The following is a 13237-nucleotide window of genomic DNA, read 5'->3' as shown; positions in this document are numbered from 1 at the left end:
TATGCTTTCATTCAGACATTTTACAAATTCCCCAAAAAATAATTTTGTGAAAACCTAAAATTTGTCATTCACATGAATAATAATAATAAAAAAAACTGTCAATAATAAGGAATCCACAGTATTCACATTTTGCTTGAAAAATATTTGTAATCAAGTTTCATCAATTAGCCTCCAATGTTGTATTTAAGCGAAATAGTTGTTTGTTTCTTTGCTTTGTCTTTACACAGCTGAAAACTTTTACTTTTAAGCAAGGGAGATAACTTGTTTCAAATTTAATTTAATTAAGAAATTTCTAAAAATGACATTTTTCCATTCGGCATCATATTTTTCTAAAATCAGTGTAATTCTTAAAAATGTTTGGTATAACTATTTGGTTTATAATTATCAATACATAATTAACAACTATTTTTAATTTTAACTTTTTCGTCACATTTAACAATTACTCATCATGACAAGATTTTGACATTTCTTTTCGAAATTCCCCTTATATTTCTTTTAAAAATTGCATACAATATTCACTTTAAACATATTATAATTGTTAATGTTTGTGTCATTTTGGTCTTTAGTGGATAGTTGTCTCATTGGCAATCATACCTCATCTTCTTTTTTATAACTAAGCAGGTTCAAATTAGATCATGTACCATACTTTAGGGGCAGTGGTAGATTCAGAGGGTGGGAGTTCTGGAGAGGTTGGATCCTCCTTTTGTCGAGCCTTTGACTTCAGTTGAAAAAGTGACACATAGCGATCCTACATTCCGTCATTGGCATCGTCCACAAATATTCACTCTGTGGTTAACGTTTTTAAAATTTTAATAGCTTTCTTAAACTATCCTGGATTTATACCAAACTTGGACAGAAGTTTGTAAATGATCATAAGATAGTATTCAGAAGTAAATATTGTAAAAATAAAATTCCATTTCTTCGTATTTTACTTGTAACTGGACTTAGTTTTTCTCCTGGGAAATATTACATTCACTCTGTGGTTAAAGTTTTAAAAACTATGATAACTTTCTTAAACTCTCCTGGATTTGTACCAAGCTTGGACCAAAGCTTGTTTATGATGATAAGATAGTACATGTACCCAGAAGTAAATTTTGTAAAAATAAAATTCCATTTTTCTGTATTTTTCACTTATAACTGACTTAGTTTTTCTTCAAGTTAACATAACATTCAGTCTGCTGTTAAAGTTTTTAAAATATTTATTAAATTCATAAACTATTCTGGATTTTTACCAAACTTTGACAGAACTAGGACATGCTTCTTTTAATCAAAAGATAATAAAAAAAATTAAGGGATTGCTTTAGTGAATTTGATAAGATAGCCTTATTTTGGATCCTATGGCACCTTCATCAGGATTGAAACTATAGGGAACTGCAGAATCCTGTAATGATAATTTGCATTTCACAATGTCACCATCAGGATAAATTATAAATAGGAGAGTGAAGGTAGATGCGAAAATAAACTAGATCAAGAATGTTAAATAAAATATGTTTTTGTTTATTTGGACGACATTTGACTTGCAATTATGTACCATTTACTAGGCTGGATATAGTACAGACTTGCATACCGTACCATTTCGACACTGGAAGCAGTACGTTTGTCTGAGCGAAGCCAATTGGAAGCATGTACCTCTTAGTGAAGCTAATTGGGAGCACATACCCTCTGTCTTGTTGCGTAGCTGATTTGAAGCAGTACATATATACCTCTGTCTGCTAAAGCTAATTAGAAGCAGTACCCCTGGCAGCGCAGTCCCAATTAGAGGCATGTAACTCTGAGGGAAGCCAATTGGAAGCATGTACCTCTGCAAAATTTGATTAAACACTATTCAACAAATTTTATTTAACATTCTTTTTAAACCATTAATACTTTTTGTCGAGCCTTCAACTTTAATTGAAAAAAACATAAGACTTAGCCATCCTACATTCTGTCAGCAGCGTCATCATTGGCGATCACAAAAATTCACTCTTTAGTTTAAGTTTTTTGAAATTTTTATAACTTTCTAAAACTATTCTGGATTTCTAAAACTTCCACCGAAGCTTGTATATGATCATAAGATAGTACCCAGAAGTAAATTTTGTAAATGAAACAAATTAATTTTTCCATATTCTACTTATAAATGCCAGGATACAATACATTCACTAAAGTTTTTAAAATTTTAATAACTTTCTTCAAATATTCTGGATTTGTAACAAACTTAGACAGAAGCTTGTTTATGATCAAAAGCTAGTATCTAGACAAAAAATAGTTAAAACTTATTTCCTGTTTTTACGTATTTTGCTTATTAATGGACTTAGTTAACCTTTTATTCTGAAGTTAAAGTTTTTAAAACAATTATTAGATTCATAAACTATTCTGGATTTTTACCAAACTTGGACAGAAGCTTCTTACAATCAAATGATAGTTTGAGAGGAATATTTTTATTGATATTGGGACACTGGGATCTGCAGAACCTGTACAAATTTTTTGGTTGCAATTAAATGAGAACAGAACCTAGTTTGAACCCTGCCTTTTATCCTGGGTGGGAGCCCCATCTCTTTAAAAATGGCTGGAACCACCCCTGGGGGAGAATAATTGCTTTTTTATCATTTGAAGATGGAAAAAACTATTTACGTTATTACATGGGATTTGTTTCCAAATGGCAGAAAAGAGGTGTTTCCTGTCTTGTGTATTGACAGGAGCTAGTTCTGACTGTTATCCTCCATTTAAGGAACCAGTCATTCCCAAAGTTTACCTTGTGTCAGTCCATCTCTATTAATGTCAAGATATCAGTGATTTCTCTTCTCTTAAGTTTTTTGGAAGCATTCTTATGAAAAACAAATTTTGACATCACCGATTAATATGGTTCATGTATCAAACTTAATTTGGGAACAAAAATGTTACTTTTGAATTGTAAATTTTGAAACTATTTCCTTCAACTATTCTAGTTTAATGATTTTATTACATGGAATTTGAATTTGGACAATTATTTTTTAATTTAAAGAAACAGGATTTTTTGAGTTTACAATATTTCATCCTAAATTTTATCCTAAATGTAAAGATTTCTTACAACATACCACTATTTTGTATTATATTTGTATTTTATATTATCAGCGTTTCTTTTACCATTGAAACTTCAAAGGAAACTTGCACTCACGTTGAAGTTGTGTTATTCCTAGTATGAAACTGGTTGAGAAATTTCCCCCCATTTTCCCGAAATTTGTGAAATTTTATTAAAATTTACAGACAGTACTCGTTTGTGTAATCAACTCCTGCAGTTATAATTTTTTCTATTCTTGAATTAGGAGATTTTTATTTAAACCTTTGTAAGAATGTAACAATTTTTGTTTAGAACTCACATGATGAGCATGCAAATTGATTAAGGTTAATCGTCATCACAAATGTTTGACCTTTTATATTTCCATATATTTAAATTTCAGTAAAGACCATTCTCCTTTGTTGATGGAAAATATGAACTTGCACAACTGAGCTACTTCAGGCTATGATCAAATTTTGTAGAATTATTTTCATACTTATGATATGTGTAAAGAGAAACTTAAAACAAGGGAAATTTTATTAAACTATGCTCCAAAATATTAAAAAAATGTTTGTGATTTATAGGTGTTAGCCAAAAAATATTCTGTTCTTTTTTTATAACCTCTTTTTTTAGGTATTTACATATCAGATGTCTGCTAACTAATATAAGAGCAATAATTTGAGCTATGTAAATAAAAAAAATGTAAACATAGTTCTAAATAAAAATGGAAAGAGAAATTGTGGGTATTTAAAAAAAAAACATTTGGTCAATTTTCAAAATTCAAGTTACATGTATAAAAGCACATCTGATATTTTTACTGTTTTATGAGTTCAAACAATTATTTTTTATATTGAGAATTACTTCCATGCTGCCATGAATGTAAAAAGAAAATATTGTGAGATGCTTTGGAACATTCTTTGGACAATTGTATATTGGATTATATACAACGGAAAGGACATTGGAATATTAAAATGGATTCAGTGAACTGGTTATCACAAAGAATTATGTTGAAAAGCATGAAAAGTAGCCATGGCAGCAGCTCCAAGGAAGATGGTTACATAAATCTTCAACCAAGTCTGAGGCTTCACCAAGAAAATAAGAAGGCAAGTTTAATTAAGCCAAACATTTTCTATACAATCAGTAATTTGATAAAAATTGTATATTAAGGGCATATGATAGAGTTCATGTTGCTAATGTAAAATGTTATTTTTGCCATTCAATGGGAGATAACTCATAATTTACCTTTATAAACAATGGAATATATTTAAATTATTATTTTTGTGGAGTTGAAAATTCAATCAATAAACTTCAGACTTGCTGTTTTTGATTTTAATCTTTTATATTGATTTTACAGTTATTTATGTTATAGTAAGAAATTGGAATAATGTTTGGTAAATGTCAGGGAAATTGAAATATAAAGTATATAAATTGTAAATTTTCATATATTTCAGGTTTTTTGTGAGATTTTTTCATGGTGTGGAAATAAGACTTGGAGGTCTAATACAGCTAGTATATAGGTAGGTGCCAGTATAAAGTTTCGAATAAAATAAATGTTTTATAAATATTCTTTTTAAATTTTATGTGGTTCAGGCTTGAAAGTTTGTAAGAGTTTGGTTTCTAGTTTATGCATTTTTTTTTATCAGTACAAACATAACGTAATTTTGAATATTGAACCTTATTATTTAGTTTGTTGGATTGCTATCTAGTTAATATATGTTCTCAGCCTCTATTACACATATATAACCTATTTCTTTATAATTTCATATGGTAACAGTGATCTTTTGAAACCATTCTGGTAAGACTTAACACTTTATATTTCAGATTAGCATCAGATTGTCTGTAGGGATTGAGGCTGAGAATGGCCATTGGAGCTGACTAATATGGTAAGAACCAATACATAAATTAATGAGTCATTTAGCCAAGAACATGTAAATACCCTAGAATGTTATGCAAAGAAGTATTATATTTTAATTATGCAGATCTTGAGACGTAGTAAACTTTAATTTTTCTTGAACTATAACTGTGATATAATCTAAAGGGAGGTATCAAGATAAATAAAGGAAATAAAAAAATTATTCAGTTACTTAGAAAATCTTACTATCTGTAAGTTTTCTAAAATTGTTCCTGTATATACATTGTATAATGGATGGGATGTGGACCATCATGTGGTATGATTGCCACTGAAACAACTATCTCCCAGAGACCAAATGATATGTAAGCAACAAATGGTCACTATGGCCTTCAACAATGAGCCAAACATATACCTTACAGTTAACTTTAAAAGTTAGAAACATGGCAAAATGTGAAACAATTCAAACAAGAAAACAAACAGCTTGATTTATAATGAAACCATGAAATAATAACAATTATCGCTATTTTGTGCATTTTTCCTTTGATCTTTTTAGTGATAATTTTCATATCATGCTTCTCGCTTGAGATGGAAAAATTATCGCTAGAAACTAAGGAGACCATGTGGCGTTGCTAACAAAATTGACATTGAAATTGACAAGGTCGTCATAGGTAAAATAGCGATAAACAGATTATCATTGGTCATCTCAACGATAATCTATAAATACGTCGAACAACAACCAACTACTTGTCATCCCTTGTTTGCTACTGAAGACTGGTTGTTTGTAAATTCAGTCTACAGAATCACTTCAAAGCAAAGTAAAAGCAATGTTCTATTGTTCTATGCATCATAAGTGCATTTATTAACTAGTTACTTATTCCTTTGCATTGAATATTGTTCTGAAAGATATTAGAATGTATATTTCTTTTTCAGGTGACTTCAACTGTGGCTGCAGGAAATTATTGTGCAATACAACTGAAACCAAAAAGAATGTAATTCAGACTATTTTTGTGTATGTTTTAAAAAATGTTCATATTTTTTTACCAAAAAAAAAATTTAAAAATTGTAAAGATTCTCCATTTTCAACAAAGCTGGAAGTTGTTGGCTAATTTGATACTTCATAATTTTCTGATTTTACTTTTAGACCTACTCTTGATATCTTAATTATGGTCAATGTGTTATCAAACATTTCCAGAAGGTTAAAAATGGAGAATCTAAAAAAAAAAAAAGAAAAATATCGTTATTTTGTTTAAATGTACATTTTGGTTTTCTGATTTGTTGGATGTATCTCTTTTTTTCTTCATTAGATTGTTATTTTTTGCATTGTTTTTAGCTATAAAAAAGATTATTTCACAAGAAGGATAGAAAAAAAACACATCTTGGTGAGAAAAGATTAATTCAGATTTTTAGTGTTAAATGCCACAATAAGCAAGATTTGTTATATATCTTGGTGTCCATTTTTTCAATTGGTTGAGAAAATCGGAGTAATGGAAGTGAACCACCTAGGTGAACAATGATGTACTAAATATTTTTGTTAATTATTTAAATAATTTATATCAAATTATTTATTATTTATTATAGCTATACCATCTTGTATTTTTGTTAGATATAGCAATGATGTGGAGTCTAAACAGGTGAAATTTTTGGCAAAGGGTAATAAATTATTCCCCTGTTAAATTTATTATTTTACTTAAATATTCATATGTATATGTTTTTTGTTTAATATCAGATGTATACTAGCTAACAATGACTATTATTCAGAGTTCTGTAAATAAAAAAAAATGTAAACAGAGCTCCAGATAATAGATTTAAGGGTGGGAGAAATTATGGGACACTATCGGTAGAATTGATTTGGTGAAATTTTCAAGATACGTGATTAATTGAGAGTGCATCTGATATTTTTTTTATTTATTTCTATAAATAATGGACCAAAAACGAAAAGATTGCAATTAAGATAATGATGACAGCCACTCTGGCAGCCAGGAGAGCAGCTCTAAGGAAGATGGTCAATAAAATTTTCAACCAAGTCTGAGGCTTTACCATGAAATTGAGAAGGCAAGTTTATTGAAGTCAAACAATTTCTATACATTTTCTAGAAATATTTGTTAAATGTACATATTCATCCTTATTTTCTCCATGAAAAACATCTTTCAATAATTTATTTACCAGTTTAATATTTTGGGATACCATTGTCAAGGGGTACAATCAAAATCATGTGATGGATATACACACACCGGAAGTAACAGTCGAGCAGACCGCTTGAAAGGTAAGTAGTCATATTTACTTGTTTATATCAATGAAATTTAATACGGAATGTCGGATACTATCTAGTTTTGAAATACACAATTATATTGCTGGAAATCGTGCAGTTAATGCTAACACTTCGACACAAAAATTCGTTGAAAATTTGGAACTGTGTCGAAGTGTTTTCAATAACTGCACGCTTTCTAGCAAAAACAATTGTGTATTTTAAAACTACATACTATCCGACATTCGGTGTGCCAACTTATTAATCAAAATTTAATTGATATAAACAAGAAAATGCAACTACTAACCTTTCAAGCGGCGAGTTCGACTGTAACTTCCGGTGTGTGTATATCCATCACGTAAATTTGATTGTACCCCTTGATTGTACATTAACAAGAATTTCTATTACAATTGCAGGAGTAAATTCTAAGATAGGAATTACCTTTCAAGGGGAGACTAGCACAATTAACAGCAAGATTTGTTCATTCAATGGGAGACAACTCATTTCCATTATTCAAATTAGTTGAGTGCAGAATTCAAATCATAAACCTTGACTACTTTTGTTTGTTTTTCAATCTTTACAAAATATGTGGATTTTATACTATTGGTACTTGAAGTAAGAAATCAGAAAAATGTGTAAATCAATCTTTAGGTTGACATAGAAATTGGTTTGTAAAATTAATAAATGTGTTAATTTCTTTTTAGGTACTTTCTGTGGCATGTTTTCATGGTGTGGGAATAAGACTTGGTGGTCAAATACAGCTAATATGTAGGTAGGTACCAGTATTGTTAATCCTGTTTAAAAAAAAATATCTATAAATAAGATTATTTTAAAATGAATACTGACTTTTTTAGGGTTAAAGGTTTATAAGAGTTTGGTCAACAGTATATACTCTTTATTTTATCAGTATCATATGACAATGGTCTCTTGGCAAAGTATGGCCTTATAATAGATTTTAAATTTCAACTTTTATCATAGAATATCAAAGGGGCCCCAATTTGAATCTTAAATGGATATGTTTCAAGAAACTTAATGTGACTTAAAATAAATCGCTTCTTTATAATACATTGTAGTCTCCATAATTAGGTATATTGGGAGATATTATCAAAATGCTATAATTTTGTGAATTTTCTTACCTAAAAGCTTAAAGAATACCTTTGATCCAAAATGTTTCGTAACTTATAGGAACCAAGGGTAATACATGTATTTAAATAAAAAGACGTAAACTATTACTGGATATGCTAAAAACTGTTCTGAATTGTGAAAAATTGGACCTTAATTGGCGCTTTTGCGAATACACCAGAATTGCATAATCAAGATGTCATAACTTAATAGTTTATAGTGTCAGGTGCCAAAATGAAGTGTTTATTTTGTATCAATAATGATACCAGAACAATATATATGTTAAATTTGTAGTATTTGGGCTTGATTTAAAAAAAAAAAAAAAATCTTAGGGCCAATAACCCTTTTAAGCCTACTCCTTTTAGGATTGAATTGTGTTGTTGGATTGATGTCTAACCAATGTTCTCAACCTATCGCATATATAACCCATTTTATATATCATAGATACAGTATTTCAGAAGTTATCCTTTAAAACAATTTTGTATTTTATATTTCAGGTTAGCACCACAGCTTGTCTGCAAGGATTGAAGCTGGGAAACGGCCATTGGAGCTGAATTTTATGGTAAGAAACTAAAATATTGATTAATGAACTTTTAAATTCACCATGTATTTTTTTATGAACACATGTATTTTGAAATATTTTCCAAATTAATAGTTTTAATTATACTGGTAATCTGGATTGGGTATTTAAGAATAAAGAGATGTTATAAGATTGCCAACTACTCAACTATCAATAAGAGAAGCAAATTACAATCACTGTAGGACCTTCAGCAATGAGCAAAACCTATATGAATGTAAATAATGCAACTGGTTGAATATCACAATAGGAACTTGTATCTATAAATCTAATCTCTAATGCAAAACTTTGAGGCCAGATTTTTCTGAAATCTTGGGATTATTTATTTTGCATATTTGTCCATTTGTTGAAAAATCACAAGAATAGCATGCAATAATTTCTGGTTTTACAGTACCAGTTTTAAAGGCCCTGCCTGAACATAACAAAATGTGAAACAGTTTCAAACTAGAAAACCAATGTATTAATTCATACAACTAATAAAGGAAAATAAACATGATGCACATCAACCATTGATTTTATCATCCTTTTTTGCTAATAATTGTATAAATCGGTATATCGGTTTGATCTTGTTTTGACAAATATGTTTAAGAATGTTTATTTCTATTTCAGGAAGCTGTGGCTGAAGCAATGATTATGTGATAAAACTGAAGAATGTTATTCAAACTTTGTTTGTATATATTTCAAAAAATGTAATTTTTTATAAAAAAAAAAAAAAAAAAAAAGGTGTAAAGATTCTCCATTTTCAATTAGATTGGGAGCTTGTATTTACAATTGTTAGATCTTCTTCGTTATTCCCCCACCCCCTGTATCTCTTTCATTTTTACTTTGAAAATGAAATGGAACAGACAAATTTTACTTGTCAACTTAATAATGGTCTGTCTAGTCAAAAGGCCTCCAGTTGGTTTAGAATGGAGAATCTAAAAAAAAATATGTAAAGTGTTTTTTTTTAGTTTTCTGAATTTTTATATACATTTTGTTATTGCTCCCTTTCAATTTTTATAAATTCCAGATTTTAAGTTTTGGATTTATGGGGCTTTATTCATAAAAAAGGGGGATTTTTCACACCTGGACAATAACTCAAAAAGGCTTTCACCAATGTCCATGAAACTTTGGTGAATTGTTTATATCTATTGACATAAGCTCCCTTTCCCTTTTTATTAATTTTAGATTTTCTTAAGTAATGAATTTTTATACTTAAAAAAGGGGGATTTTATGCAGTTTTGGTGAAACTTAAAAGAGCAACGTCCGTATCATGTGCTAAAGCGCATCCCTTTATTGAAATGTGTTGTAGTTTTTACATATTATTATTTCTTTATTTTAATTATACAAATTTTGTATTGTTAAATATTTAAAGGGTGTGGAGTCTCAACAGGGTGAAATTTTCAGGACAAAAGGGAGGTAATTCCTTTGTTATACTCATTATACTTGAAATTTCCTGAGTGTTTATATGGAATATAAAATATTCACTTTTGTACACATTTTCTTTAAATATCAGATGTATACTTGCTAAAATTACTATTATTTAGAGTTCTGTGAATAAAAAAAAATGTAAGCAGAGCTCTAGCTATAGATAATAGATTTGGAGGGTGGGAGAAATTGTGGGTAACTACAATTGATTAGGTGAAATTTCAAAAGACTTAAAAAGTGCATCTGATATTTATTTTTACATAATGTTATTTCTGAAAGCAAATGGACAATAAGATGAGGACATAAACCACCTTCGAGGTTAGGATAGCAGCTCTTAAGGAAGATGGTCAATTAAATCTTCAACCCAGTCTGAGGCCTTACCATGAAAAATATGTGGTGAGTTGAAATATTCCACAAAACTAATGATCATATTATTATAGGCATTTTAAATTATTTGTTTATAATGGGTTTGATTTTGAGGACATCTACATCACAAAGCTGAACAATTTTATAACACATTAAAAAGAAGATGTGGTATGATTGCCATTGAGACAACTATCCACAAAAGACCAAAATGACACAGACATTAACAAATATAGGTCACTGTACAGCCTTCAACAATGAGCAAAGCCCATACTGCATAGTCAACTATAAAAGGTTCTGATAAGACAAGTAAAACAATTCAAACAAGAAAACTAACGGCCTTATTTATGTAAAAAAATGAACGAAAAACAAATATGTAACACATAAACAAACGACAACCACTGAATTACAGGCTCCTGACTTGGGACAAGCATGTACATAAATAATGTGGCGGGGTTAAACATGTTAGCAGGATCCCAACCCTCCCCTAACCTGGGACAGTGGTATAACAGTACAACATAAGAACGAACTATAAAAATCAGTTGAAAAAGGCTCAACTCATCAGATGCACAAAAATACAAATGGATGTGAACAACAACTTGTATTCAATTGAATTGTTTTGTACCTTAGGTATCAAGTTAACATACAGAAAATGATAGTATAAGACAAATTCATATGAAATGTGACAAGGCATAATTTTGTTACACTTTTAAAAAAAATCTTCGCCCTTAGGGAAATAACCTTTTAAGGGTTGACAATTTTGGATATTCACCTTTCCTAAGGGCCATAATTGTATATTGTTAACATGATGGTAGGTATACAAGCTTTTAGTTTTTTTCATAATTTAATAGTAATTGATATCAATTGTTTTTTTAAAGGTTTGAAATACTATACTATATGATAAAGTACAAGTTTATTTTTGTATTGCAAACTTAATAGAATTGAAAATATCAATCGAGAATGAGTTGGAGAGATAAAAAAAACATACAAAGAGCAGAAAACATAACCATTAGTTTGATTTTGAATACCAATTATTTTTTCTCACAGAATTTTGTATGTTATTCGAGAACTTTTAATCAATTATTATGATCTATATATATTTTTTAAAGTTGCGAATAACTGACCTTGAACTTTGTTTTACAGGTTAGCATCACAAGTTTCCTTTGGGTAACTTGCTTGAGGAGTAAAGAGAGCTGTTTAAGGTGAGAATTTATTAATCAACAAACAATTTAAATTTTAATTATACATGTATCTATGCCCCTAGATATCTATGTATCCATTTTTACTGATTTTTTGTCCCTTTCCTGAACAAGAAATATGAAGGGGATATAACCTGATATCAAGTAAAAAAATAGCTTTTATAAAAAGATGCATAATAACTGCCTCACATTCAGTGGTTCATATATTCGTTTCAACTTTCAAAAGAATTTTATTCCTACATTTTTAACATAAATTTTGTGTGGAGTAAGTGTCAACTAAACAACAAATAACATGCCGTATTCAATTATTTTAACTTTTTGTTTAGTGAATTTATCAGCAGCTTCTGCATTCATCATGTTGAATATTTCAAATAATTACTCATGGAAAATTGATGTTGAGGTGGTACCCAACACTTTCACTAAAATTAATTTGGCTCGTTTATATTTTCATAAAATTTTGACAAAGTATTACTTTTGACCCTTTGACAAAAATATAAAAATTTCAAAAACGTTGAACGAACTATTTTATCAGATAAATTACACTGATTATATAGCAGTTTTACAAACACTACTTTTGATCATTAAAAAGCTTAATCCTCCCTAAATAACACAACATAATTAAAACGTTTAGCTGATTTTACAGAGTTATCTCCCTGTAGTGTAAGGTACCACCTTAAGTCTCAGAAAAGTTTGGAAAGTTTATTTTTGTCTTCAGGAGCCTGTTTCTGGGGTTGTATGTTGATGTGTTACATATATTTGTTTTTTGTTCATTTTTTGTACATAAATGAGGCCATTAGTTATCTTGATTGAATTGTTTTACAGATGTCATTTTGGGAATCTTTTATAGTTGACTTGATAATGGTTTATGGGCATTGCTCATTGTCAACGGTCATACAGTCTATAGTTGTTTTAAATTTCTGTATCATTTGGTCTCTTGTGGAGAGTTGTCTCATTGGCAATCATACCACATCTTCTATTTTTTATATTTCACATTCAGTGATATCAGGTTCTTTTTTTAATTGAAAAATTGCACATTAAATGTTATTATATTCCAGAATAATAATTAATTCGAAATCAAACAATAATTAAAACTTGACTTTATTTCTTTTCAGTTGAAAGTGTCACCTTTGCTGCCTTGTGTGGTACAATCTTCAGACAATATCCTGCAAACCGTGGCTGAACTGTTACTATTTTTTTTTAATAGAATCCTTAGACAGTAATGTTGTGGCAGAATGAGTTGTAAACAAATTGTTTTTATTCCTGTATTTTATTCCTGTATTGAGTTTCAAATTGGATATTTTTTATTTATATTATTTGTATTCCATTTGCATTCAATTATTGTTTTTTAATTGATGAATCATTAAAACTTAAATTTTGCGGGGTCCTAAAGGACTTTCTTAGAGGGGCAATTGATTAAACAAAATTTTTCCCGCAACAGGGAGAGGAGACATCCCCATAA

General features: G+C 29.4%; 2 long non-coding RNA genes across 2 annotated transcripts; both read left to right on the top strand.

Annotated features, from left to right (window-relative positions):
- Positions 1-7811: 7811 nt before the first annotated feature.
- LOC134718716 (uncharacterized) lies at positions 7812-9487 on the top strand. Its single transcript, XR_010107421.1, has 3 exons — positions 7812-7882; positions 8730-8794; positions 9419-9487. It is a non-coding gene; the product is annotated as an uncharacterized LOC134718716 (long non-coding RNA).
- A 544-nt stretch (positions 9488-10031) lies between these two features.
- Positions 10032-12993, top strand: LOC134718715 (uncharacterized). Its single transcript, XR_010107420.1, has 3 exons — positions 10032-10612; positions 11723-11781; positions 12891-12993. It is a non-coding gene; the product is annotated as an uncharacterized LOC134718715 (long non-coding RNA).
- The last annotated feature ends 244 nt before the right edge of the window (positions 12994-13237 follow it).

This window comes from Mytilus trossulus, chromosome 5 (assembly GCF_036588685.1).
Source record: "Mytilus trossulus isolate FHL-02 chromosome 5, PNRI_Mtr1.1.1.hap1, whole genome shotgun sequence".
Taxonomy (NCBI): Eukaryota; Metazoa; Mollusca; class Bivalvia; order Mytilida; family Mytilidae; genus Mytilus; species Mytilus trossulus.
This window is presented reverse-complemented; position numbering and strand designations above follow the sequence as displayed.